General features: G+C 45.0%; 1 protein-coding gene across 1 annotated transcript in view; it reads right to left on the reverse strand.

The window, feature by feature from the left end:
- The window catches only part of flt4 (fms related receptor tyrosine kinase 4), a 374,492-nt gene extending 363,489 nt beyond the window's left edge, over positions 1-11,003 (reverse strand). Inside the window, exon 1 of the mRNA XM_078231815.1 lies at positions 10,891-11,003. The gene's annotated coding sequence lies outside the window, so the exon portion shown is untranslated. The remainder of the gene's footprint in view (positions 1-10,890) is intronic.
- Positions 11,004-23,714: the final 12,711 nt, after the last annotated feature.

Here is a 23,714-nt window from a genome sequence, read left to right on the forward strand (position 1 = left end):
GCAATGAAACGGCCTGAAATATGCTGGTGCGCTTCTCCAAACCTTTGTTTCCTTGTTCCCACAAGGAGCACTCGCTCACATTCCCTGGACTAGTGCCACACTCGAATAAAACACATGTCAGGCATCAACTGGAGAACGCTCAAACGGTGAAAGACTGCATGCTGCTGTTTGCAATCCTAATCAACAGGACACCCAGAAGATTTTGTTTTCTCCGAAACTTGCAAATCATATTTAACGATTTGGCAGGAGCTAGATTGGAAATCATTAATAAACAGTTGTGCAACATTTAACTTCCACACAAGAAGAATAAACAAGTCCTGAATGCCAAAATTCCCAAGCTTCCCAGATCATTTCCAACTTCACAGCCTCCAACCTCCAAACAAAGTGCTTATTCTTCTATCAGGACTAACTTCAATTGGCACAGACAATTCCCACCGGATGTTTCCTCTGTCACTTGGACACAGCTCCACATGTTTGTTTTGTGCTTTCCTGGTTCCTTTGCTTTCTCCCTTACCTCTCTCGCACCTTCCCTCACCTCAGAGGTGCTGAGAGGTGATACACTTCCGCCGGAACCTGAACTATTCAATCAGCAAATGGAGATGTATCAAGACGTCCAACCTGGGCGTACAACAGCCCCCTTCAATGCGGACAAACAGACTTGGAAACTCAACCAAGCCAGTGATAGAACAAATCCTTAATTGCTGGCTTAGGAGCCAAGTATTGGCCGCACAACAGTTACTTTTCTCTGTCAAGGATACTTAATACTTCCTCATTAACCCTCATAGATTAGCACCATAGAAACACAGAACAGTGCAGTGCACAAGGAGGCCATTCATACCATCAGATTTATGCCTGCTCCCTCACAGAGCAATCCAGTTAGTCGCACTAGCCCACTCTTTGTCCATATATCTGCAATCTTTTCTAATTTAATCATTTATTCGAATCAATTTTGAAGGCTACTGTTGCTTCTACTACCCCAGTAGGCACAACATTCCAAATCCAAACCACCCATTACGCAAATTATTTTTTCCCCCAAGTTGCCTCGCATTCTTTTGCCAACCACCTTAGAAATCTGTGTCCTTCAGCCATTGGAAGCAGTTTCTTTATTTAGTCTATCTAACTCCTTCATGATTTTAATCCAGCCCATTCAATCTCCTCTTAGCTTTCTCTGCTCTAAAGGGGAATAACCACAGCTTCTCTGGTCTATCCATGTAACTGTAAAATTCAAATGTTATTTATTAGTGTCACAAGTGGGCTTACATTAACACTGCAATGAAGTTACTGTGAAAATCCCCTAGTCGCCACACTACAGCGCCTGTTCGGGTACACTGAGGGAGAATTTAGCACGGGCAATGCACCTAACCAGCACATCTTTCGGACTGTGGAAGGAAACCGGAGGAGACCCACGCAGACACGGGGAGAACGTGCAAACTCCGCACAGATACTGACCCAAACCGGGAATCGAACCTGCATCCCTGGCTCTGTGAGGCAGTGCTAACCACTATGCCACCATGCCACCCTAAAACCTCTCATCCCTGGGACCACTTTAGTTAATTTCCTCTGTATCCTCCTCAAAAGCCTTCACCATGCAACCAGATTCGGGCACAATTGTCTACCTGAGGTCAAGCTGGTGTTTTGTATGGATTTAGCCTAATTTCCTGGCATTTGTATTCTATGGGCAAGATTTTCTGGCCCGCCCAGTAAAGTTAGCCAAATAAGGAAAATCATTGGTGGGTCTCCTTTAACATTCCATGTTTGTCTGGGTGGCTGTTAATTTACCCCCGGATTTTTGTTTCTATTGTTTCCTCACAGTGCCGTGGGAGAGGTGGTGGAAATGTTGAATATGGAGCCTGGTGGCACGAAAGGTGAGGACAAGGGGGTTGCAGTTCTGGGAGGGAGGGGTCAGGGGTGAGAACAGAAATACAGGGGATGGACCTGACACATTTGAGGAGCTTGTTAACCATTGTCAGGGGAAGGTGGGGAGAGCAGGATTCCTTGATGGAGGCAAAAGGGAAGACAATGTGGTCAGATACTACGGAGATGTAGAAAGTGGGGAAATGGAGTAGAGTCCTTAAAGGAAGCAAGGTGTGAGGAAGTGTAGTAAAGGCAGCTTGGCAAATTGAGATTATAGAAATCATAGAAACCCTACAGTGCAGAAAGAGGCCATTCGGCCCATCGAGCCGGCACCGACCACAATCCCACCCAGGCCCTACCCCCACATATTTACCCACTAATCCCTCTAACCTACGCATTTTTTAGGATTCTAAGGGGCAATTTTTAACCTGACCAATCAACCTAACTCGCACATCTTTGGACTGTGGGAGGAAACCGGAGCACCCGGAGGAAACCCACACAGACACGAGGAGAATGTGCAAACTCCACACAGACAGTGACCAGAGCCGGGAATCGAACCCGGGACCCTGGAGCTGTGAAGCAGCAATGCTAACCACTGCGCTACCGTGCCGCCCTATTTGAATATTGGTTGATAGGCCATCCCCAGAAATGGAGACAGGGAGGTGGAGGAAGAGAAGTGTTGGAGAAGAACTATGTAAAGGTGAGGGATGGGTAGAAATTGGAAACAAAATTGATACAGTTTTCCAATCCCAGGAAATGACATTGATACAATCATCAACTTACAGGAAAAGAGGTTGAGGAAGGTGGCCTGAGTAGGAATGGAATAAAAAATGCTGCAGTTACCCCATGAAAGGCAGGCAAAGATGGTACCCATACCGGTTCCCATTGCATGACCTTTTATTTGGAGGAAGTGAATGAGGTTAAGGGAGAAGTGGCTCAATGTGAGAACGGGATCAGCCAGATAGAGCAGCATGAGGAGTTGGCCATTATTCCCATTGAACTTGTTCTGTCATTCAATAAGATCATGGCTGACCTGATTTTGGCCTCAACCCCACTGTCTGCCCCACCTTCTCCCTCACCCCACCACCATTACCCCACCACCCCACCCCCCCACCATAACCATTGACTCTTTAGATCAAAACTCTGTCTAACTCAGTCTTGAATATATTCAATGACCCTGCTTCCAATGCGCTCCTCAACAGAGAATTCCAAAGATTAACAAGCTTCTGAGAGGAGAAGTAGGGAGGGGGTAGAGTGCAGTGGGGAATGTGGATGGAGGTTTAGAGAGAAATAAAGAGGTCGACAGTGAAAATTGGATAACGAGGGCCAGGAAATTGGAAACCGCTGAAGTAACGGAGGGCATCGGAAGAGTGGCGGATGCGGGAAGATACTGGACAAGGGGAGAAAAATGTAGAACCCAGATTGGAAGGAAACAGTTCCATGCAGCCGGAGCAGGCTGAATCGATGAGTCTACCAGGGAACAGTTCTGTTTCTGGATCATGGGAAGAGGTAGAAGCAAGCTGTTCGAGCTTTTGTGACCATGAGATTGGAGGCTGTGGAGAGAAGATCTCCAGAAGAAGAACATGGGAGAGAGCAGGTGTGGGCCTTTTCAGCCCTTCAAGCCAGCTCCACCATTCAATAAGATCATTGCTGATCTGGTTATCTCAAGTCCACTTTGCTGTCTGCTCCGCCCCCCCCACACCGCATGATCCTTGACTTCCCTGTCCGTCAAAAGTCTGCCTAATTCTACCTTGAATAAACTCAATGAGCCAGCTACCACTGCTTTCTGGGTAAGTGAATTCCACATTGTAATGGCCCTTTTAGAGAAATAATTTCTTCTCATCTCCTTCTCAAAGAGCAGACTCCTTAATCTTCGACAATACCCCCTAGTTTGAGTCTCCCCTGCAAGTGGAAACATCCTCCCAGTATCTACCCAATTAAATTCCCTCAGGATCTGACATGTTTCAATAAGATCACTTCTGATTCTTCTGAACTAAGAATGAGAGGAGATCTAAAAAAGATCTAACTGAGGTATAGAAGACGGTAAAGGGGGATGACAGGAGATGTAGAGAGGTCGTTTGCTCTTCCTGGGGCGATCTAAAACAATTGGTTATCGTTTTGGGATAAGGGATTTGAAACAGAGATGAGGAGAAATTAATTCTCCCAAAAGGTTGTGAATCTGTGGAATTCAGTATCTCAGAGCGTGGTGGATGCCGGGACATTGAAGGAGGGATTCAACGACCTCATCCAAAGGCCAGCGGGAATCCTGACGCCCCGCTGAATGGGGCATTGGCCAAAAATCTGGATTCCCGCCAGGTGTGAGGGCTGCTGAGATTCACCCAACCACCCCATGAATTGCTATTTTTTTCTATAGTTTTTTTGATGTGTAACACAGTGAGCCCTGCAGGGTGATTTTGGTACCAGCAACTCCTTCATCAGCTCGGCAAGAGCGGACAGGGCAAGGTCCGAGAACCATCTATTGAATATATTTGGTCTTTGCTGTTCCACACATACGTTTCTTGGAAATCTTGGATTTTTGGAAAGCGGCAGAGGGGCAAACGGCCACTGGATGTACGGTACCACCTTGACCGCCACACCCCCCCCCCCCCCCCCCCCCAAACCCCCCCCACCCCTTCGCCTCAGGGTCCAAGGTGCCAGGCCAGGAAGTCAGTGCAATGTTGGCACTACCAAGGCACATGGCTTGAAGGTGGACCTGATGGTGGTCTGGTGGGCAGAGAGGGTGAATGAGGGCTCAGGAGGATGTCTGAGGGGGAGGAGAGCTGAGTAGGGGGGGGGGGGACTTGAAGGTGATGGTCATGTCAGGTCACTCTCTGAGGTCTGAGTATTGGAGGGAGGAGGCCCCTCTTTACTGAGGGGTTGGTGATGCTCCCTCAGTCAGTGGGGGGAGAGGGGTCACCATTTTAATTTTTGCAGTGGGGGGGGGGAGGGGGGGGGGGCCTGCCTTCGAGCTCAGAAATCGGGGCACCCTTTAAAAATGGCCACCCGGTCGCTCAATGGAGGGGCTGGCCGTGGGTTTCCTGAGATGGGCCTCATTTGCAACTTTCGGGTGGGTGAATGCCACCTGACAGACGCTGCCAGCGCCAGCGGGAAGCACTCTCATTTTCCAGCTGGCGTGGGCACTTAGTCCCGAGTGGGGTGATTCGAGGCCCGAGTAAATTTAAGGAGGAATTATACAGATACTTACTGAGTAATGGGCTGAAGGGTTACAGTGAACCGGCAGAAAAGTGGAGTTGAGATGGAGATGAGATCAGCTATGATTGTATTGAATGACAGAGCAGGCTTGATGGGCTGAATGGCCTACTCCCGCTCCTAGCTCTTATGTTCTGATGTTCAATGGGTATAAGCCCAACCATAAGATAGGCCCCTCATCCCAGGAATGAATCAAGTGAACCTTCCCTGCAACGCTACTAACTCAATTATATATTTTTTCCAATAAGGAGACTAAAACTGTGCACCATTTCCAGACATAGTCCCACCAAGGCCGTGTACAACTACAGTAGAGCAGCTGAGGTCAGTGACTGCCTTAGAAATGAGAGTTTGATGTTTGTTCATAGAATCCCTACAGTGCAAAAGGAGGCCATTCAGCCCATCGAGTCTGCACCAATCGCAATCCCACCCAGTCCCCATCCCCGCAACCCCATGTATTTACCCTGCTAGTCCCCCTGACACTAGTGGCAATTTAACATGGCCAATCAATCTAACCTGCGCATCTTTGGAGTGTGGGAAGAAACCGGAGCACCCGGAGGAAATTCACACAGACACGGAGAGAACGTGCAAACTCCACACAGTCACGTGATGCTGGAATCGAACACGGCACCTTGGCACTGTGAAGCAGCAATGCTAACCACTGTGCCACCGTGCTGCCCACCACACTGTGGTGCGTTATAGCCAGAGAGAGGTAGGAGCAAGTGTCAGAGACTCAGCATTTGGCAATGCTTTATTCCAAAACGTAACTAGGGCAGCACGGTGGCACAGTGGTTAGCACTGCTACCTCACAGCACCAGGGACCCGGGTTCAATTCCAGCCTTGGGTCACTGTCTGTGCGGAGTCTGCATATTCTCCCCATGTCTGCGTGGGTTTCCTCCGGGTGCTCCGGTTTCCTCCCACAGTCCAAAAAAGGCGTTTTGGTTAGGTGCACTGGCCATGCTAAATTCTCCCTTAGTGTACCCGAACAGGCGCCAGAGTGTGACGACTAGAAGATTTTCACAGTAACTTCATTGCAGTGTTAATGCAATGCCTACTTGTGACACTAATAAATAAACTTTAAAAAAAACTAGGGTAAATACCTGGGGTTACGAGGAACAGGACCTGGGTGGGATTGCTGTCGATTTGGAGCAGGCTCGATGGGCCAAATGGCTTCATTCTGCACTGTAGGGATTCTATGATTCTAATACACATGCCATTGTTTCCTTGCCTGATATTATTTTACAGTTACCCATCAAGATAAGGAGAATTCTGTACCAGCAGCTGGCTAGAAGCTCTGACAGATTATGCTTTCCTTAATTTCTGCTGTAAATGTTATAAACAGGGCAATCACGAGCAGCCTAACCCACACTAATCAGACTAAAATTGTGGTTAAAACAAATAATTTTGCTACTATACTTAGAGACTTAACAATTAATTTTTTATAACATCTGTTAGTCCCGCAACTTCCTGTACTCTCAGTAACTGCAAAGGATGTGAGTATTTTTTGGTGATTGGTACAACTCATATGAAACAAATCAAAGAGAAACTTCACAAAACCTTAATGAAACTATGTTGCTTCCCTAATGTCATTTCTCCTTTGAGTGGGGCTGGCTCCAAGCTCAGAGAGGCAATGATGGCTACCTTTGTTGACTGAGTGTATTGAGTTCCCGGCAATGTCAATTGAATTCCTAGAAACACAGAATAGTCCCTTCATGTGTGACTAAATTGAATTGTCAAAAACAAAACCCAGAGGATGAAGGGGTGTAGGAAATTAAAACTTATTCTTCCACGGGATGTGGATGTCGCTGGCTGGGCCAACATTTATTGCCTATCCCTAATCCCTTGAGAAGATTAGTCCAAAGCTGTGCAGGTTAGGTTGATTGGCCATGCTAAATTGTCCCTTAGTGTCCTGGGATGGGTAGGGTTAGAGGGATTAGCAGGCTAAATATGTGGGGTTTCGGGGATAGGGCCTGGGTGGGGTTGTTGTTGGTGCAGACTTGATGGGCCGAATGGCCTCCTTCGGCACTGGAGGGATTCTATGGGTACAATAAGAAATCTCACAACACCGGGTTAAAGCCCAACAGATTTATTTGGTAGCACGAGCTTTCGGAGCACTGCTCCTTCATCAGGTGAGTGGAGGGTTGGCTTCACAAACAGAGCATATATAGACATAGACTTAATTGCAAGATAATGGTTATTATGGTGGTCCATTGTCCTTCACTTTTAACTCTGCTGCCCTTGGCCTGGGAGTGCTTGGTGCTGTCATGTTTTGCGAGCACCAGCATCATTCACCTCGATCCATAAAATACAGAAAATTTAAAATAAGATGAGGAGAGATATTAGAAAATGAGAGCAGTGAATGTCACAAAGTAATCAGGTAGAAAGATTGATCAGAGCTTGCTATTTTAAAACAGAAAGTATCCAAGCAAGGGATGTATTTATTTCACGATGTCACATGGGTGAAGTTGAATTGTTGTGAAGTTAAAGATAGTAGGCAATGCTGTAAATGCAGATTTTTAATATATGTTATTCAGAGTGTGAGCTACATACTCTCTCTCCCCCTCAACATGTGTGTGAACATATCGTTCTTGCAAAGTAAAGGTTGGATAAACATTTGCAGTGGAGGGAGATACATGGTTGGTGAGATACATGTATTCTCTCCTACATGTATGTCTCCTACATACATGTAGGAGAGAAAGGGAGGGACAGAGAAGGACAGTGAGAGTATGTTTGTGTTGCTTTAGCGTTCCTTCTATGTCCCACACTTTCTGGATGCTTTGTAAACTTTGGTACCCAAGTACAGATGAGAGCACCCATTTGACCCAACTTGGCTATCCTTCTGTAAAAATCCAGGAGTCTCCATCACATAAAATACTTCCACCTTGATAGCTGCAAAGGCTATTCCTTTTTGTGAATGGTTTGTAGCTCAATGAAACACTTCCTGATATCACTCCTGATATTCTCTTTAGATAAGTAAAAGTTGAAAGCAATGTTCTTGTCGTTGGGATTTTGCTGGAAGAATTGCCAGAAGTATGAAATGCAATCCCGAAACCGTAATAATCCTGAAATCTCAAATAATTCAAATAGAATGGGACTTATTTGAGTTACCAGGGATGGGTGGACAAGCTTTAGGAAGGATGCAAAGTCTTTAATAAGGGTAAAAAAAAGATTCACTAGAATGGGTAGCACAATGGTTACCACTGCTGCCTCACAGTGCCGGGGACCCGGCTTCGAATCCCGGCTTGGGTCACTGTCTGTGCAGAGTCTGCATGTTCTCCCCATGTCTGCGTTGGTTTCCTCCGGACGTTCTGATTTCCTCCCACAATCTGAAAGACGTGCTGGTTAGGGTGCATTGGCTATGCTAAATTCTCCCTCAGTGTACCCGAACAGGTGCCGGAGTGTGGCAACTGGGGGATTTTCACAGTAACTTCATTACAGTGTTCATGTAAGCCCACTTGTGACACTAAATAAATAAATGTTAAAACTTTAAAAAACAGTTCCAAGGGACTAAGAGTTATGTGCAGGGGCTGGAAAAGCTGGAGTTGTTCTCCTTAGAGCAGGAGAGGTGAAGAAGAGATTTGATAAAAGTGTTTAAAACTGTGAAGGTTGCAGATGGAGTGAATAAAGAGAAACTGTTCCCAGTAGCTGAAGGGGCAATTACCAGAGGACACAGATTGAAGGTGACTGGCAGGGGAACCAGAGGTGACATGAGGAAAACCTTTTTTATGCTACAAGATTCGTCAATTAGTTAATTATTAAAAGGAGAAAAAATTGCATGATTCAGGGAAAAGAGTGGGGTGGGTGGTGTGTGCCGACTAACTGGATTGCCCTTCTGAAGACCCAGTGCATAGTCGATGGGCAGAATGGCCTGTTGCGCAGTATTATTCCGGCACCAACATTAAACTGATTGGCCTGTGAGTGCCAGATTTATCCTTCTCCCTTCCTCTGAATAAGGATGAAACATTTACACTCCACTGCCCCCTTCACACCTCCCAACACCAGCCTCTGACCCCCTCCCACCACCCCCCCCCCCCCCCCCCCCGCCCTTCCCCTCGCAACCATGTAGCACTGTGGCACTAGATTTACCAGTCGTGTCTTTGCAAGATTCTGACGTTCTGACGGCGGTACAACTCTGGTGATTGGGGCAGATGCCTCCAACATACAACAAATGCACCTTGCTGAAGCTGTTTAAAGAGTCGACAGATACTCTTCAAAGACAACTTTACAATAAAGGATAGAATGAGAGACATGTGCACAATAAAAGGAAAGAGTGGAAGACATCTAGAACACAACATTGAATGTTTATTTAGGAATAGGAGAAGACTTCATGTGTCCTCACTGCCGGAATCACTCTCCACTTCTCCTTCAGAACAAGATGTTCACAATGGATATAGAAGACCACATACTCTGAGCTCATTGCTCAGAAAGATCCCAGTTTCAAACAGCTCCCCATTCTCCATTTGCAGCCATGGTGTTATGGGCAGAGTATGGGGGAGGGGGGAGGAAGTGGAAGAGAAGGTGGTGGGTGAGGAGGAAAGGGAGGAGGGCAAAGACATGGAGGAGGTTGAGAGGGGGGCCAGAGCTAGAGGAGACTGAGGGTGAGATGGGAGAATGACACTGAGCTGATGAGCTCGGAATGCTGAGCTGGCTTCAGACCTTCCCCAGCCAGCCTCCAACACACTCAGATCCAAACTCCAGTGATTATTCATCAGCACATTGAAAACCTCATCCACATCACATAGCATTTTAACCATTCAAATCTCCCAAATGTCACAAATTAATTCATAACTCATTGCCATCCAGAAACCAAGAATGAGAATTCGACTGAAATATTTTCTTTTATTTGCAATTAAAATCAGGGTCTGGCTCCAGTAGTGACCAGTTCACTGGACAATGAAAAGGTCAGACTTATTTGTTTGTGGAGGGGATTTTTTTTTTAAATGGAAGATTTCACTGGGAGCAGAGACCAATTAATCCATCACAGTGACCCAAGCCATTCATCACTGCGGTGTGTAGAAAGGGAGAGATTTCCATCCCCAACATCATTCTGTCATCCCATTCCATTGGATCAGTCTCAGTTATTGGACAGTAAATAGAATCATTAACCACAAACACCAACCATCAAAGGCAATACTATATAAATGAACAATAGCTCCAATCCGCCAGTGACTGCAGGCAGAATTTACAGGGTTAAATAAATTAATATAATGCGGTTGAGAGAAACGGGAATTCCTTCAAATCTCCTTTAAAACGAGTAGTTTTTTTATTATTAAAACAACAAGACCCAAGTTAAATTCTGTCTTCTTGTCAGTGGCGAGTAACTTTTTTTATTGAACGAGTCAATACAATAAACAAGGAAACAAATCTCGGTGGGAACAGATTTCATTTGCAAGCACGATTAGCGAGATGGACAATGAAACAGGGACATCTCTTCACACAATGTACAGTTCAACTCTCGGGCACTACCTGCTGCTGTGCAGGGTAACCCCACCAGAATTCCCAAACTACTGCAGCAACACAGACCCTCCAAGTGTCCTTTAGTGCAGTCACTCCCCATTCGGGGTGTGTGAATATATATATATATATATATTTAGATCTCTAGGTATCTCCCAACTGTTAAAAGCCTGAACAATCTGTAAAGGTTACAGTCAAAGAAGGAAGCAATCACAATCCAACTGTGAGGGGCAACTTCACTTCAAGCCTCACCCCACTGACAGCCTTGAGACACTGACTGAGTTAAACCTCCACAACAACTTTTAAAAGGAACCCGCAAGTTTATTCTCAATCTGTGGGCAACCCTGCCCTAGAGGATCAGCAGCCAGTTCCTACCTGATTTGCAAAAAGCCCCAATCCAAATCCAGAGAGAAAAGGTAAAAGCTTTCTTCATTTCTAGATTTCCAGTCCTGGAGTGAGTGAGTTCTCCGATTGAAGAAATAAAGAATGTTTAATTTCTCTCCTCTCTCTCTCGCTCACACACACACACAGGAGTGTGCAGTTCAGAACCGTGATTCAGGGAAAAGCAGATCTTCAAATCCGAGCAGCTCCGGGTACAGACGGAATAAGGTTGATGCAAACCGCAAGGAAATCGTTGGAAGGAAATGTACGCTACGATTAGCATCAAGTGAGATGCGTTTCCTTTCTGCAAACCTCTCGCCACTTCCACCGACCCACTGAGGGGGGGGGGGGCACTGTTCTTCCCCCCCCCCCCCTCCAACTTTATTCTGACCAAAAGCTCCAAATACCCTGCCTTGCCCAGAAATAATCTGCTGATTTATCAATAAAGTCTTTTCTTTAAATTTCCGACGCCAAACTCCTTCAGCAGAGATTTAGAGATCCCCAATGTGTACTCCACTGGCGTTCATTTCATCACATTTATGTCCCTTTGCATTTAAGATTGTATTTTAAACAAATCACCTCTTAACCAGATGCTGTATTCTAAGTAACCCCCATAACAAGCCTCTAAGAATGAAACATTCCCATTTAAATACATCAATCTATACAATGTACTAAGACCCTGATCTCCTCCTTGTACTGCCTGGCAATCTTTTAAATATCCTTAGGTTTAAACTTAAACTAAATATTTCCTATGTAAACCTGTCACGCTGCAGTTACAGGCTTCAACCACTGGTGGCTCTGTAGCTCTAGTTTTGCATGGCTGACCTTCTAAGTGCTTCATCTGTCCCTGCTGGTTTCTAAAATCAATAATGTGAAATCAATTGTATATCAAAAGTCAAAACGTACGGTTTTAAAATGAGGACTCAGTTCCAGCTAAAAAAAACTTACTCCTGTCGTTCCTGCAAACTCCAGTTGCAGGAGATTCTAGCAATATTTCAATTAGTAAAATTTGCCACACGCATTACACATTCCATTTTCACCATAATGAAAGAAACACTTGCATTTCTATAGCACCTTTCGTGAGATAATTAGCTCAAATGGTAGAGCGCTCGCTTCGCATGTGAGAGGTAGTGGGATCGATGCCCACATTCTCCACTCTGATTTGGGTGGCACGGTAGCACAGTGATTAGCACTGCTGCTTCACAGCTCCAGGCACCTGGGTTCGAATCCCTGCTCGGGTCACTGTCTGTGTGGAGTTTGCACATTCTCCCTGTGTCTGCGTGGGTTTCCTCCGGGTGCTCCGGTTTCCTCCCACAGTCCAAAGATGTGCGGGCGAGGTTGATTGGCCATTCTAAATTGCCCCTTATTGTCCCGGGGTGTATAGGTTAGAGGGATCAGTGGGTAAATAGATGGGGATAGGGCCTGGGTGGGATTGTGGTTAGTGCAGACTCGATGGGCCAAATGGCCTCCTTCTGCACTGTAGAATTCTATGATAATAGAAATTTACAGAGTGGTAGGAAGCCATTCAGCCCATCAAACCTAGGGCGCTTTCCACACCTTTAGAACCCCACTGTCAACATCCTTGGGGTTACCATTGACCAGAAATTCAACTGGACTCACCACATAAACACAGTGGCTACAAGAGCAGGTCAGAGGCTAGGAATACTGCGGCGAGTAACTCACCTCCTGACTCCCCAGAGCCTATCCACCATCTACAAGTCAGGAGTGTGATGGAATACTCCCCACTTGCCTGGATGGGTGCAGCTCCAGCAACACTCAAGAAGTTTGACACCATCCAGGACAAAGCAGCCTCGCTTGATTGGCACCACATCTACAAACATTCAATCCCTCCACCACCGACGCTCAGTAGCATCAGTGTGTACCATCTACAAGATGCACTGCAGCAATTCACCAAAGGTCCTTAGACAGCACCTTCCAAACCCACGACCACTTCTATCTAGAAGAACAAGGGCAGTAGATAAATGGGAACACCACCACCTGCAAGTTCCCCTCCAAGCCGCTCACCATCCTGACTCGGAAATATATCGCTGTTCCTTCGCTGGGTCAAAATCTTGGAATTCCCTCCTTTACGGTATTGTGGGTCAACCCACAGCACGTGGACTGCAGTGGTTCAAGAAGGCAGCTCACCACCATCTTCTCAAGGACAACTAGGGATGGGCAATAAATGCTGGCCCAGCCAGCGACGCCCATGTCCCACAAATGAATAAAAAAAAGAACTAATGAAAAGTTTAAAGTTTATTTATTAGTGTCACGAGTAGGCTTACATTAACAGTGCAACAAAGTTATTGTGAAAATCCCCTAGTCACCACACTCTGGTGCCTGTTCAGGTACACTGAAGGAAAATTAGGTCAATCCACCTAACCAGCACATCTTTCGGACTGTGGGAGGAAACTGGAGCACCCGGAGGAAACCCACGCAGACACGGGGCGAACATGCAGACTCTGCACATACAGTGACCCAAGCCAGATATCAAACTCAGGTCTCTGGTGCTGTTGAGGTAGCAGTGCTAACCACTGTGCCACCGTGCCACCAGTGCTGTAACATAGGGAAATGCAGGATCGAACAGACAGCAGTGAGATAATGACCAGATAATCCCCTTTCAAAGATGTTAGTTGTAGGGTGAAAATTGGCCAAGACACCAAGGAAAACCCCTCTGCTCTCATTCGAAATAGTGCCATATTAAGTGATTTACATCCAGCCATTCTGTAACACATTGCAACTACACACATCTTCCAATAGTTGGAGTTTACCAAGCTTCAAATCTCCATAGCTCTACCTGTGGGAGAGACAGACAGATACCTACATTTCTATAGTGCCTTTCACAACCTTAGGACATCCCAAAGGATTTTACAGTTAATTAAGTACTTTTTACTTGAAACGTTAACTCTGTTTCTTTCTCCACAGATACTGCCTGACCTGTTGGGTATTTTTAGCATTTACTGCTTATATCTCAATGTCTGCAGTATTTTTTGCTTTTCATTAAAGTACTTTCACTGTGTGGTCACTGTTATGATGTAGGAAATACAGCAAATACAGAAATACAGATCTAATGAAAAGTTCAAAGTTTATTTATTATTGTCACAAATAGGCTTACATTAACACTGCAATGAAGTTACTGTGAACATTCCCTAGTCGCCACACTCCAGCACCTGTTCAGGTAATATGTGCAAAACACGATCTCACACAGAATGCCCATGTTGTTACAATGCAACATCTCAAATACATTCTGGAGAAAGTTGCTTTGTTCTGTCACACTGTGGGCAATACTGGGGAGATCTGCTGGGATTAAATATAATTTTATTGGGACATCAGTCCATCATTACAATGCTTGTGGAGAGGCAGTGGCAGAGTGGTGTTATCACTAGGCTAGTAATCTGTCAACACAGGGTAATGCTCTAACGGACCTGGGTTCTTATCCCACCACAGCAGGCGGTGAAATTTGAATTCAATAAAAATCTGGAATTAAAAGTCTTAAGTTTAAAGTTTATTTATTAATGTCACAAGTAGACTTACATTAACACTGTAATGCAGCTACTGTGAAAATCCTCCAGTCGCCACACTCCGGCACCTGTTCGGGTACACTGAAGGAGAATTTAGCATGGCCAACGCACCTAACCAGCACATCTTTCAAACTGTGGGAGGAAACCAGAGCACCCAGAGGAAACCCATGCAGACACAGGGAGAATGTGCAGACTCCACACAGACAGTGACCCAAGGAATCAAAGCTGGCTCCCTGGCGCAATGAGGCAGCAGTGCTTACCACTGTGCCACCATGCCGCCTTACCTGATGTGACTTCAGATCCACAGAAAAGTGCTTGCTTCTTAACTGCCTACTGCAGTGGCGCAGCCAGCCACTCAGGGTTGGGCAATAAACGCTGGCCCAGCCAGTGACACCCACATCCCATGAATGGATGAAAAAAAGCTTAGCAACAGACTTCATTCATCACAACTTCGTGACATCTGAAAACACAGCTTCAGTTTTCTCATGGACAGTAATGGTGTCCAGCTCCATCTTTTGACTCTGACATTGTTGCCAAATTATCAAACTGCCTGTCAGACATTCGGTGATGGATGAGCAGAAACTTATTTCAATTGCTTTTGGTCCCCAGAATCCATGCAACTGCTGGCAACTGTCTTGAGGCTAAATTAGAGTATTCACAAAATTGTCCCCAAGGTGATCTTCTGATCAGATCTCTGTGCCATCACTAAGATCTCCTATTTCCACCATTTTGACAATGCCTGACTCCACCCTGTCTCAGTTCATCTGCTGAAATTCTCATTCATGCCTAGATTACATCTATTCTTGACCCTTCCAGTAACTTGAGATAGCTGAATGGATACAAAATTGGCTTGATGACAGAAGGCAGAGGGTGGTTGTAGAGGGTTGTTTTTCAAACTGGAAACTGTGACCAGCGGTGTGCCTCAGGGATCGGTGTTGGGTCCACTGTTTTTTGTCATTTATATTAATGATTTGGATGAGAATATAGGAGGCATGGTTAGTAAGTTTGCAGATGACACCAAGATTGGTGGCACAGTGGACAGTGAAGAAGGTTATCTCGGATTGCAATGGGATCTTAATCAATTGGGCCAGTGGGCTGACGAATGGCAGATGGAGTTTAATTTAGATAAATGTGAGGTGATGCATTTTGGTAGATTGAACCAGGGCAGGACTTACTCAGTTAATGGTAGGGTGTTGGGGAGAGTTATAGAACAAAGAGATCTAGGGGTACAGGTTCATAGCTCCTTGAAAGTGGAGTCACAAGTGGACAGAGTGGTGAAGAAGGCATTCGACATGCTTGGTTTCATTGGTCAGAACATTGAATACAGGAGTTGAGACATCTGTAGGGTTTCTATCATTTCTAAATGCTCTTAGTGTCCTGGGATGTGTAGGTTAGAGGGATTAGTGGGTAAATATGCAGGGATATGGGGGTAGGGCCTGGGTGGGATTGTGGTCGGTGCAGACTCGATGGGCCGAAGGGCCTCTTTCTGGACTGTAGGGTTTCTATCATTTCTTCTATCTATCATCTTGTTGAAGTTGTACAAGACATTGGTAAGGTCACACTTTGAGTACTGTGTACAGTTCTGGTCACCTATTAAAGAAAGGATATTATTAAACTAGAAAGAGTGCAGAAGAGATTTACTAGGATGCTACTGGGACTTGATGGTTTGAGTTATAAGGAGAGGTTGGATACACTGGGACTTTCTTCTCTGGAGGGTAGGAGGCTGAGGGGTGATCTTAGAGAGGTCTATAAAATAATGAGGGACATAGATCAGCTAGATAGTCAATATCTTTTCCCAAAGGTAGGGGAGTCTAAAACTAGAGGGCATAGGTTTAAGGTGAGAGGGGAGAGATACAAAAGTGTCCAGAGGGGCAATTTTTTCACACAGAGGGTGGTGAGTGTCTGGAACAAGCTACCAGAGTAGTAGTAGAGGCGGGTACAATTTTGTCTTTTAAAAAGCGTTTAGACAGTTACATGGCTATCGAGGGATATGGGCCAAGTGCAGGCAATTGGGGCTAGCTTAGGGGTTTAAAACAAAAGGACGGCATGGACAAGTTGGAACGAAGGGCCTGTTTCCATGCCTTAAACCTCTATGACTCTATAACTTCCCAGCCTCCCACATTCTTTCCTCCATTAAGCCGAACTCAGTATAAACTCTGTGGCCTGTGTTCTTACTAGTACGAAGGCCTGTTCACCCATTCTTCCTGTCCTCGTTGATTCTACCTTGGCTTTGGCTAACCAACACCTCCATTTTTAAAATTCTTGTCATTGTTTTTAAATTCCTCCATGACCTCAGCCCTCCTTCCTATCTCGGTAATCCCCTCTGGTCCTAAAATCCTCCGGAAGATCTGCATTCTTCCAATTCTGGCCTCTTGAGCTTCCCTGCTATTTTTATCCCTCCATCACTGGTAAACATAGAAAGATAGAAGATAGGAGCAGGAGGAGGCTATTTGGCCCTTCGAGCCTGCTCCGCCATTCATCACGATCATGGCTGATTGTCCAACTCAATAGCCTAATCCTGCTTTCTCCCCATAGCCTTCGATCCCATTCATCCCAAGTGCTATATCCAGCCGCCTCTTGAATGCATTCAGTGTTTTGGCATCAACTACTTCCTGTGGTAATGAATTCCACAGGCTCACCACTCTTTGGGTGAAGAAATGTCTCCTCATATCTGTTCTAAATGGCCCACCCCGAAGCCTCAGACTGTGAGTTGAGGCAGTTGTGCCTTCAGTTGTCCAGACTCTGAACTTTGAAATTCCCTACCTAACCCTTTCTGTCTAATTTCCTCTCCGTCCTTGTTTAAGATGCCTTCAAAACCTCATTCTTTGGCCATATGCCTAACATCTTTTGTGGCCTGATATCAAATTTTCTTTAGTGCATTAAAGGTGCTACGTAAGTACAAGTTTTTGTTCTTGTTGTTGGTCTCTTTTTGACACTGAGTAAATAGATTGATATTATTAAATGACAAAACTACAGATAATTCTTAACATTAATAAGCAAATAATTAAAAGCCAGAAAGAAACGTTTTTTGAGGTTAGCAGCGGAATGTATAACATATTTAAAGGCATTTTTAAATTCTGGAGACCTCTCCCGTTTAAAATAAACAAATTAATATTGTTGCAAAACCCATGGATCAAGGAATATCCAAGAACACGATAAACATTGTACTGCCTGCTATTGTAGTCTCTGAAATCAAACCTGGAACAAAGATTGAGAGAGTTCGCATGAAATGAGAAATGAGCAGGTTTGTGAGGTCAAGGGATATAAAGTAAGTAAAAAGTAAAGTAAAGTTTATTTATTAGTCACAAGTAAGGCTTACATTAACACTGCAATGAAGTTACTTTGAAATTCTCCTAGTCGTCACAGTCCGGCGCCTGTTCGGGTCAATGCGCCTAACCAGCACGTCTTTCAGAATGTGGGAGAAAACCGGGGCACCCGGAGGAAACCCACGCAGACACGAGGAGAATGTGCAAGTCCACACAGACAGTGACCCAAGCTGGGAATTGCACCCGGGTTCTTAGTACTGTGAAGCAACAGTGCTAACCACTGTGCTGCCATGGGGGAATGGGGGTGGGAATCAGGATATTAAATTTGATGATCAGCCATGATCAAAATGAACGGTGGAGCTGGCTTGAAGGAACAAAGTTTTTTTATTCATTCATGGGACATGGGCTGGCCAGCATTTGTTGCCCATCCCTAATTGCCCTTGTTCAGAGGACAGCTGAGAGTCAACCACATTGCTGTGGCTATGGAATCACATATTCCAGTTGAATATGGTTGCCATCACAAAGGAGAAAGTGCTAGAGAAACTAAAAGGTCTGAAAATTGATAAATCTCCGGGCCCAGATGGGCTACATCCTAGAGTTCTAAAGGAGATAGCTGAAGAAATAGTGGAGGCGTTAGTTATGATCTTTCAAAAGTCACTGGAGTCAGGGAAAGTCCCAGAGGATTCGAAAATCGCTGTTGTAACCCCACTGTTCAAGAAGGGAGCAAGAAAAAAGATGGAAAATTATAGGCCAATTAGCCTAACCTCAGTTGTTGGCAAAATTCTAGAATCCATCGTTAAGGATGAGATTTCTAAATTCTTGGAAGTGCAGGGTCGGATTAAGACAAGTCAGCATGGATTTAGTAAGGGGAGGTCGTGCCTGACAAACCTGTTAGAGTTCTTTGAAGAGATAACAAATAGGTTAGACCAAGGAGAGCCAATGGATGTTATCTATCTTGACTTCCAAAAGGCCTTTGACAAGGTGCCTCACGGGAGACTGCTGAGTAAAATAAGGGCCCATGGTATTCGAGGCAAGGTACTAACATGGATTGACGATTGGCTGTCAGACAGAAGGCAGAGAGTTGGGATAAAAGGTTCTTTCTCAGAATGGCAACCGGTGACAAGTGGTGTCCCGCAGGGTTCAGTGTTGGGGCCACAGCTGTTCTCTTTATATATTAACGATCTAGATGACGGGACTGGGAGCATTCTGGCCAAGTTTGCCGATGATACAAAGATAGGTGGAGGGGCAGGTAGTATTGAGGAGGTGGGGAGGCTGCAGAAAGATTTAGACAGTTTAGGAGAGTGGTCCAAGAAGTGGCTGATGAAATTCAACGTGGGCAAGTGCGAGGTCGTACACTTTGGAAAAAAGAATAGAGGCATGGACTATTTTCTAAACGGTGACAAAATTCATAATGCTAAAGTGCAAAGGGACTTGGGAGTCCTAGTCCAGGATTCTCTAAAGGTAAACTTGCAGGTTGAGTCCGTAATTAGGAAAGCAAATGTAATGTTGTCATTTATCTCAAGAGGCTTGGAATACAAAAGCAGGGATGTACTTCTGAGGCTTTATAAAGCACTGGTTAGGCCCCATTTGGAGTACTGTGAGCAATTTTGGGCCCCACACCTCAGGAAGGACATACTGGCACTGGAGCGGGTCCAGCGGAGATTCACACGGATGATCCCAGGAATGGTAGGCCTGACATACGATGAACGTCTGAGGATCGTGGGATTATATTCATTGGAGTTTAGGAGGTTGAGGGGAGATCTGATAGAAACTTACAAGATAATGAACGGCTTAGATAGGATGGACGTAGGGAAGTTGTTTCCATTAACAGGGGAGACTAGGACGCGGGGGCACAGCCTTAGAATAAAAGGGAGTCACTTTAGAACAGAGATGAGGAGAAATTTCTTCAGCCAGAGAGTGGTGGGTCTGTGGAATTCATTGCCACAGAGGGCTGTGGAGGCCGAGACGTTGAGCGTCTTCAAGACAGAAATTGATAAATTCTTGATTTCTCGAGGAATTAAGGGCTATGGGGAGAGAGCGGGTAAATGGAGTTGAAATCAACCATGATTGAATGGTGGAGTGGACTCGATGGGCCGAATGGCCTTACTTCCGCTCCTATGTCTTATGGTCTTATGGTCTTATATAGGTCAGACCAGGTAAGGACAGCAGATTCCTTCCCTAAAGGACATTAGTGAATCAGATGCGTTCTTCTGACAATCGACAATGGTTTCACGGTAACCAGTAGATTTTTAATTCCAGATATTTTTTATTGAATTCAAATTCCACCATCTGCCGTGGCGGGATTCGAACCCGGGTCCCCAGAACATTAGCTGAGTTTCTGGATTAAAGTCCAGCAATAATACCACTAGGCCATCATCTCCCCACAAATGGCCTACTCCAGCTTCTAGTTTCCATTTTTCTATCTGATGTCTTCTTACTTGAACTGGAATGCGTGCCTTTCCTTTACCATCCTCTTGTTTAGTTTAGTTGAAGTGACTGTGATTATTTAGCTATCTGAGATCTTGGTTAGAAGGCATTGAATTAGTAAGGAGATAAAATGTTGTTTACAGCATAGGTCTGAATTCCTAACTCAATAGCTCCTGACAACCCCTTTTCCCACCAGTTAAAAATAAAACCCACCACTGCACACATGTGAACTATTAGAAAGCAGCTCTTCCTCTACTCTGTATTCTGGAACTAATTTAAAGGCAAACAGCATCAATGCCCCCTCACAGAATTCTGGCACCAGCTGCTGTCTCCTCGTTCCTTCACTTATAAAAATACCACAAATAAAACTATGCTGCACCTGTTGGTCCCATAAATATCCTCACACCCTTTCTCTCCACAGTCCTCCCATAACCACCCATAACTTCTCCTTAACATAACCTACTCATCTTCTCCCCATATCCCTCAATCCCACCAACCCACCTTCTCCCCATATCCCTCAATTCCACCAACAAACCTTCTCCCCATATCCCTCAATTCCACCAACCCACCTTCTCCCCACATCCCTCAATCCCACCAACAAACCTTCTCCCCATATTCCTCAATCCAACCTACCCACCTTCTCCCCATATCCCTCAATTCCACCAACCCACCTTCTCCCCATATCCCTCAATTCCACCAACCCACCTTCTCCCCACATCCCTCAATCCCACCAACAAACCTTCTCCCCATATTCCTCAATCCAACCTACCCACCTTCTCCCCATATCCCTCAATTCCACCAACACACCTTCTCCCCATATCTCTCAATCCAACCTACCCACCTTCTCCCCATATCCCTCAACCCCACCAACCCGCCATCTCCCCATATCCCTCAATCCCACCTATTTACTTTCTTCCCAGATCCCTCAAGTTCACCTACCTCTCCTTAATCCCATTTACCCACTTCCTCACTGTGGGTGTGGACTGTTCCTCTGGTTGCTGTACATTAGAAACGTGATTATCACAGCTAGCAGAACCCACGTTTGCTATTCCCCAATGAATTGTAAATGTCTTTTACGAGACCAGACGTACAATTTTGCCATAACTCTGCAAATCCACTGCAAATCTCCTCCAGATCCCTTCCCAAATTTCTCTTCAGTTGCTCATTGGCACCATTTACACTCTGCTTTAATTATTCCACAATTCATTACTCCGCTGGTCTTAAATATCCTTGTGACTTCCCTACTTGCAGTCATACAGCACAGAAAGAGACCATTTGGCCCATTGTGCTCCTGTCAACTCTTTGAAAGAGCTGTTCAATTAGTTCCCTCACTTTCTCATTCTAACTTCTGACTAGAACCATAGAATAGTATCATAGAATCCCTACAGTATAGAAGGAGGCCATTCAGCCCATTGAGCCTACATCAACAACAATCCCACCCAGGCCCTATCTCTGCAACCTAATGTTCAGTCTGGCTCAGACAACTGCAGTGGATTGCTTACTTTTCTTGATTGATATTTTTATGTGGTTTCAATAGGTTCTTCTTTCTGTGATTCCTTTGACAAGGCACAAATGTTTATTTGGACAAGATTAAGAGGTGTTAAGTAATTAAAACTTCTGAAACCAAAACTACAAGTGCCCCGTCTGATTGACACTTTTATAGGGTTGTAGGAACAGCCATTTATTTCAAAGAAGATTTCTGAATAGATTTTTTTTTCATAGCATCCACTGCAGTTGTCAAAACAGATCCCCTGATGAACTAATGCATTTAGCTGTCTTGGCTCTCAGCCAAGCATTCATTATGAGCACAGGAGAAGAACCCACATGCCTGACCATCTCTTGCAAGTGACATTTTTAAATGTCTCCAGAGTTGTTTCTACTCCATGAATATCTGGTGCATCAGGTAAAGAACCCAGTATTTTTTCTCCATGTTTTCTAGGCCGCTCTTCCTGCCTCCAAATCAGATAGGAGGTGGTGAGGACCCTACTACTTTCCTGCCCATGGTGACCAGTTGTCCTGTACTTTAAGCTGCTGTTTTCTTTTGACTGTTTGGCTTTGTCCTTCTGTAAAGATACACTTTTACAGATTTTATTAAGACTCATACTCTGCTGTTTCCCTTAAAGGGGCAATCACTACATCATTCCTCCTTTAACTCCTCTATACAATCTTCAATAACTAATTTACTCAGTCCTAAATTCCAACTAAACATTCGTTATTTGGGCGGCACGGTGGCACAGTGGATAGCACTGCTGCCTCACAGCACCAGGGACCCGGATTCAATTCCTGGCTTGCGTCACTGTCTGTGTGGAGTCGGCACGTTCTCCCCGTGTCTGTGTGTGTTTCCTCCGGGTGTTCCGGTTTCCTTCCACAATCCGAAAGACGTGCGGGTTAGGTGCATTGGCCATGCTAAATTCTCCCTCAGTGTACCCGAACAGGCGCTGGAGTGTGGGATTTTCACAGTAACTTCATTGCCTTGTTAATGTAAGCCTACTTGTGACACTAATAAATAAAAATTAAAAAAATAAAAAATATACGAGTTGGACAATTATAAATCGAGTCTTTGAGGGGGTTTTCTGTTTCTTGTAGAACGGCTTAATTCTGTAGTCGGAGATGCTTCTACAGGATAAATATTAACAGGAACTGCAATAACGTGAACCTCTTCTGGCACAGACAGCTCATTACTGCTCACTTCCATGGAGACATCCGTTACGTCTATAACAAGTCGATCAGGTACTTCGGTGCTTACAGGTTTGAAAACATTTTGTGATGGCAAACACAGATAGCCAGAGCATCTCTCTACCCCTCAAATGGGCCATGTGTATATGAATGATCTGTCCCTTCAGAGCTACTGAGTATGACAAGAGACTGGTCACAGAGACAATAATTCCAGAGATCAAACTTGATTCACCACTGAAGTTTCATATCATAACACCATGTCATATTATATACCTAATCAGGGTTTTATATGCAGCTGTGGTGATGGCTCATTGATAAGATCTTGAAGCTTGTGTGTTTAAACATAAACACCTTTATTGGTAGTCTTTAACTATGTACAGTTCCAAATATGGTCTTGCATGGAGCTGTTCCATGCAGGCATGCTGCTTACCGAGTTCAGTTTTAGACTGTTCTCCAACCATGTGTCACGTGTGAAGGAATGATTGTGGTATTCTGTTTCTGGTACTTAGATCTTGTGAAAAAGTTTCTTCTCTGTCCAGCATTTCTTTTTCATCGACCAATTTATCGTATTAGAACATAAGAACCTAAGAACGTAAGAACTCGGAGGAGGAGTAGGCCCCTCGAGCCTGCTCCGCCATTCAATAAGATCATGGCTGATCTTTTTGTGGACTCAGCTCCACTTACCCGCCTGCTCACCATAACCCTTAATTCCTTTACTTTTCAAAAATTTACCTATCCTTGCCTTAAAAACATTCAATGAGGTAGCCTCAACTGCTTCACAGGGCAGGGAATTCCACAGATTCACAACCCTTTGTGTGAAGAATTCCTCCTCAACAGTCCTAAATCTGCTTCCTCTTATTTTGAGGCTATGCTCCCTAGTTCTAGTTTCACCCGCCAGTGGAAACAACTTCCCTGCTTCTATCTTATC

The sequence above is a fragment of the Mustelus asterias genome, chromosome 16 (assembly GCF_964213995.1).
Source record: "Mustelus asterias chromosome 16, sMusAst1.hap1.1, whole genome shotgun sequence".
Classification (NCBI taxonomy): Eukaryota; Metazoa; Chordata; class Chondrichthyes; order Carcharhiniformes; family Triakidae; genus Mustelus; species Mustelus asterias.